Source organism: Vombatus ursinus, unplaced genomic scaffold (assembly GCF_900497805.2).
Source record: "Vombatus ursinus unplaced genomic scaffold, bare-nosed wombat genome assembly UNPS02014864.1, whole genome shotgun sequence".
In the NCBI taxonomy this organism is placed as follows: Eukaryota; Metazoa; Chordata; class Mammalia; order Diprotodontia; family Vombatidae; genus Vombatus; species Vombatus ursinus.
Genome location: NW_020954642.1, coordinates 4,951,899 through 4,957,925, shown reverse-complemented (window position 1 = coordinate 4,957,925; position 6,027 = coordinate 4,951,899). Strand labels below are relative to the sequence as shown.

At 42.8% G+C, this 6,027-nt stretch overlaps 1 pseudogene; it reads right to left on the bottom strand.

Annotated features, from left to right (window-relative positions):
• LOC114027912 overlaps positions 1-6,027 on the bottom strand; it is a 26,312-nt pseudogene extending 20,285 nt beyond the window's left edge.

Below are 6,027 nucleotides of genomic sequence, written 5' to 3'. Positions count from 1 at the left end.
GATGGATGGATGGATGGATGGATGGATGGATGGATGGATCCAGTAAGGTTTTTTGATAACATGAGTGAGACATGATCAGGTTTATAGGTAGTACAGAAGCAGCTGGGAGGAGGTGTGGAAAGGGGAAAGGAGAGAAGGAGAGAGACAGAGACAGAGACAGAGAGATTAAAAAATAGTGAAAGGGAGAATGATTCAAATGGCAATCTTCTGAAAAATACTGGATGGAATGGGATCATTTCTGTGTGTAGAAAGCTTAGCCTTAGTGAAGAAAAGGTCCACTTCCTCATGAAAGACAAGAGGTAAAGGAGGAGATAGTAACAGAAAGCATATGATTAATATGAGATAAGGAGGAGGGAATATGAGGGAGCTCAGTGGATGGCCTCATTTTTTTTTTCTGCAAAATAGAAAGCAAGGTTCTGAGTTGAGATGGTGAGGAGAGGGGAGCCATGAGAAGTTGAGGAGGGATGCAAAGGTTTAGAAAAGCCACTCTGGTGAGTGAGATGGTAAACTGATTACAGAGGTGCAGAAAGATTGCCTTGCCACAGTGAGGACACAGTTAAGATTATGTAACATTAACCTGTATGGACACAGGCAACACGATTTCATGTTTTTCTTGATCTTCATTCAGCAGAATGCAAAAAGAGCAAAAGGAATGCATGATGGGAGAAAGCAAAGGCTGAGGTTTGGCAGGGAATGATTTGTCATAAGATAACAGGTCAGTGTAGAAATGAAATGGTTCGCTAAAGGGTTAAGATGGGGAAGGCAAGAGAGTATAACCAGGCAGGGGTGATGGCCTGGGAAAGAACTGAGGGGTGGGGAGATTGAAGGTCAAGAATGAGGATGAAAAACAAGGTTAGGGGGTACCAGGTAGAGAATATAGTGGAATGACAAGAGATTATAATTAAAGAAATTTCAGAGAAAATAAACATAGAAGTGGAACACTCATGATTCAGAGTAAAATGAAGGGTGTTACCATCTTTGTATCTAGCTGAGGTGGGGTGGAGGAGTAGGTTATGAAAAATGAATACACTGAGGAACTGGGGAGTTAGAATGTTGAAGGGAATATCAAGAGGAATGTTGAAGTATGAAGTATGAAGTATGAATGTTCAGTATGAAGGTGGGAGTTGGGAGAGAGAGAAAGACTGGAAACAAGGCACTGAACTCCTTGAGAAAGGAAGGAGAGTGTCCCAGAGGATGTGATAAATGACAGCTACTAGAATCTTGATTGGGTGATGAATGTAAATTGAATGAGCCTCAAAGGAGGAGAAGTTGCTGAATGATGGTGGTAGAGGGAAAGCCTGGAATTGGTAGTGGGAAACAAGGAGTATTTTGGCTTTCTTGTGATGGAGGTATGAGTGAAAATGCAAATAGTGCTAGAAATGATCACCAGAAAAGCTGTGTCCTCGGGGGAAAAAAAGTCAGGTTTTGGTGAGTACAAGTAGGTAGAAGGGGTAAGAAGAAAAGGGTTAAAGATGAAAACAGTTTTGTTACTTATGGAGCAAGCATTCCAGAGAGCACAGTGAATGGGGGAGATAGCTTTAGAGTAAGACACTATAGAAAATTGGCACTTGGAAAGGTAATGTAATCATGAGCTTTATTACTATGTAGTACAGCAAGCTGGGGTTAGGTTAACACAGTAGGACCATCCTGTTTTCTTGTTTGGTAACACTAATGGTAAAGTACCTGCTGCTTGATAAAGCCTTTGTCTTCCTGATGATCTGTCTGTTAGTCTGTCTATCCATCCATCTATCTATCTATCTATCAGTCTATCTATCTATCTATAATCTGAGGCCAAGGAAGAAGTGAATTTATTGGTCATAAGAACCAGGGCCATAATTTGAAATTGGGTCCTCAGGCCACATATCTAGTGCCTTTTCTACTATATCATGATTAGCTTGTAGGGAAGGCAAGGGAAAGCAAGAGATATGTTGTCTAGTCAGTAATTTATGTTTATCATCATTCAACCACTCAGAGATCTGGAAATTCATCAAGGAAAAAATTCTTGTACTCACATTTCAGTGAGGACCAATCTCACCTGAAGAAGCCAAGGATGCCCAGCCTGTACTGGATGGTGACCACTACCATATTATGAGTGGCAGAAAATATCGAACCGTCATATTGGAAAGCAGCACCAGAAGTGAGAGCACCACCATGGATCCACACCATCACCTGCAGGAATTAGACATGGTTTTCCTCACAGGAACAAATCCCACCAAGCATGACTCAGCCACTATTTTGCTCAACAGGAGAATACTGTATCCTGTTATCTTGTGATCAATGTTAAAGTAGCTCTAAATGTGAGTAAATTTACTTATCAAGATACTGTACATCAAGAGCTGACAGGATATGCATCAGAGCATCTCAGGTAAGAGCCCACTTAACCTGACTCAGAGGCAGTTCAGATCCTCCTTGGAATCTTCCTGGAAGAACCTTCCTAAGGTTCTCCAACTGCCAAAGATTCACACGGAGCAAAACAGCCTCTTCTAAAGGATCCTTGTTCCCTTGGAACAGGAAAAGGAGGCAGGACTCCCTTCTAAGGGACACAGACCCAACCAGACAACAAAGAATGCGTTGTGGGAAATAAGCTCTCGGTGTCACATCATCTTGTGAGTGTTTCAACTGTGGCCCAGAGAACCTTTCTATGTAACAGTAGCTGCTCTCTCAAAGCCAAGAGAAGCTGCTAGAATAGGTTACCAGCACTAGGCTATGCCTTGGATTGGTTCTTTTTTTTTTTTAATTTATGGAATAAAACAAACATTTCTATAATATAGTAGAATCAAAAAGACGATTGCATAGGAAAATGCAAATCCACTATGTACAATTTGCTATTCCTTTTAAATACACATCCAAGTTTTCAAAGTAAATTTTTTTAAAATTTTTGGCAGGAATCGAACACGCAATGCTAAGCTTTGGGAATACAAATACCAACAGAAGGACAGTCCATGCATGCTGGGAGCTTATATTCTAATGGAGGGAAACAACACATAAAGGATGGGGGGCAAATGAGGGGGGAAGAAAGGAAGGTACTATTCAGAAAGTACTGGGAGAGTAAGGAGTGTAGTATGGAGAGGAATGAAGACATGGTTGGCTAGGGCCTGCTCTTTAAAATCGAAGTTTGAAGGGCTCCCATCAGGTGGAACCTGGCATGTTGTCAGGCTGCCCATTCTAATTTTGAACAGTTCTAATCCTTAGCATGTCTTTCCTGACATCAAACCTAATTTTGCCCCTTTGCAACGTCCCCCCAATCTTGCTGGTCCTGCCCTTGGGGAACCAAACAGACCAAGTTTAATTCCTCCTTCCCATTATGGTCTTACAAGTGTTAAGACCAAGGCTACTTCTACCCTCATCAAACCAATGGGATCCAAACTGGTAATGGGTATGAGGCAAGATCTCCACACTGATCGTTCTGTACTAGCTGCTGCATCACCACTTCTCAGGGATGTTGTAGAGGATGGTCCTTGGCCAGGTAGAAGTGGGTCTAGATGGCTTCCCAAGTGTCTTTTGATTCTGACACTCTGTCATTCAGCCAGTCTCCACCCACTCTCCTCTTGAGGACATGGAACTGCCAATGAGGGCCGAAGTAAATAGACACCATGACTCCAAGAACCTTCCCCAGGGAAGTAGGAATCTGTTTCAATGGCTCTGTCAGGGGCTGCATGCTGTTAAATGTACTTAATCATAGCCAATTCCCTTCAAGGTAGAATGGTTAGAACAACAAGTGGATAGAAAGGGGAAAGGATGAGGCCCTCCTAACCTCAGCTTCCCCATCTGTAAAACCAAGGGTTTGGAAAGAAAGAAACAACCATTTTTAAGCACCTACTATGTGCCAGGCACTGAGTTAGCACTTTACACACGTCTCATTTGATCCTCACAACAACCCTGGGAATTACATACTGTTGTTATCACCCCTATTTTACAGTTGAGGAAAAGGCCCAGGATCACACAGCTAGTTAGGCATCTGAGACCAGATCTGAACTGAGGTCTTCCTGAATCCCAACCCATTGCTCTCACCGCTGTAGCACCTTGCTGCCTTTAGGCAGCCATGGAAAAGAGTCACCGCTGCACACAGGAGGCCACAGAAAGTCAGGAAGAAGCACTGGGACTATGGTTGGCCTATGGAGTGGTTAGAGACTTGTCTGGGTGTGGTAAAAACTGGAGTATAGTCTGAGCCCTAGCAATTGGGAGTCAGAGTAACTGACTTGGTGAATGAAGAACAGTTATGTGATGTGAACCAGCTTGCCCCCTCCCCATACCAGCTGGAACCTCTCTCACCTCAGAAAGGCCTAAAACCTGGATTGGCCAATCAGGAGAAAGACATTTGTTGGCCCATTCTGAGCTTAACCTTCCATAATGCTTTGCATGTTCTGACATAACAGACATGCTTTGCTTTGCTCTCTGAGTAAACCCAAGCCCTCCTGCTGGATTTTGCTGACTGGGAATATTCTTCTGCCAATGACATGGCCCACTGGACATTTCTCTTATCTTTTTATGGCCCTACCACATTAGAGGCACTATCTTGACACTCCTTCTTTATGATATCCTATGTTTACTGTTGGCAGAAAACTAGAAATCCTGGGATCACACTATTTATTTTATGAAACTATAATTTTGGCTAATGAAGGACACAGGCATCTTAAGCCAGGAAATAAGAAAGGGATGAGAAAGAATGGCTCTGAAGATTTAAAGTCCCCTTTGTCTATCCTTCCTTGAGTTGATTTTCACAATGAACATTCATGCATATCTCTATATACATGATTCGCCAGCTTTCAGAGAAATAAACATGCACATGCAGCCTAATTTTGTTTGTCTTTCCTAGAACAAATTCTGTAAAGATTGACAGCTGACAGTGAGAAAATAGCAAGTTCTATGTTAAAGAATTTAGTGAATGTATAAGAAAGAATAGGAGTAATGAGGGAGTGTGGAAGAGATGACTTTAGTTGGATTCTATGCTAAGGAAAGAGCTGAAATCAACTCAATGGTCAGCTTGGCATAGAAAGTCCTCCACAATCTGACTCCCACACTTTATGTTCTAGTTCATTGTGTCTGCTTACTGTCTCTGGCACATGACATTTCATTTCCTGTCTCTGGAGACAATTCCACATGTCTGGAATGCTCTCAATCCTCCTCCCTTCCTGGAAGAGTCAGGGAGGATATAGAGTAATTCTTGACAGGGATGGGTTGAACTAGAGGGCCTCAGAGGACCCCTCCAACTCTGAGATTCTATGATTCTTTTAGTGCCCACCTTCCCTCAGACCAAGGGGTAGAACTTTGATGAGACTTCCAGTAGACAAACAATATGGCTCCCAGAACTTTCTTGAGGGCTGTTAGCTCCCAAAAAATAGCAATTTTTATCTTGTTCCCAGGATTTTTGTTCCCATTTGGCACAATTCTTAGAATCTTCCCTGAGTCAATCAGCATCTATTACAGGTCAAAGGATATCACAGAATTGAAGAATTTTAGTTGTGGAAATTGGATCTTTTAACCAAAGTCACAATTCTACGAGACATAGATGGTCACTTGATTTATTACAGGAGAAAGGCTCATGCATGTGGGAACTCCATACACCAAGGAGCCTACCCCACAGATGATGCCTTGGATATTTATGGAGTACAGGAAAAAGGAGCGGTCTCATGGGAGGAGTAGAGGGCAATCCCTTTGGGAATGGAAGTGCTATGGGAGGAGGAAGGGAGCAGTAGGGGAGGGGAAATGAGAGGGAGCAGTAGGACTTGGGAACATCAGACCATGGAGAGAGGATGTTCTGCTTACCTGAAAGGGTCTCAGCTGCACAAACAATTTATCAGTGTGGGCAGACTGGACACAGCCAGAAAACTTGATAGAGTTCAGTTATGAAAGATCAGTGTTATGTTAGTTTAGGAGGCTTCATCTCTGGAAAATAGGTTAACTCCAGAACACAAGTTCAAGGGCCCCTCCACAGATCTCAGGGACCATCTAATCCAACCCATATTGGGAAGAAATCCCTCCTGTAACAGGATCATACTGGACTGACCACACCCACCTGTTGTTCAT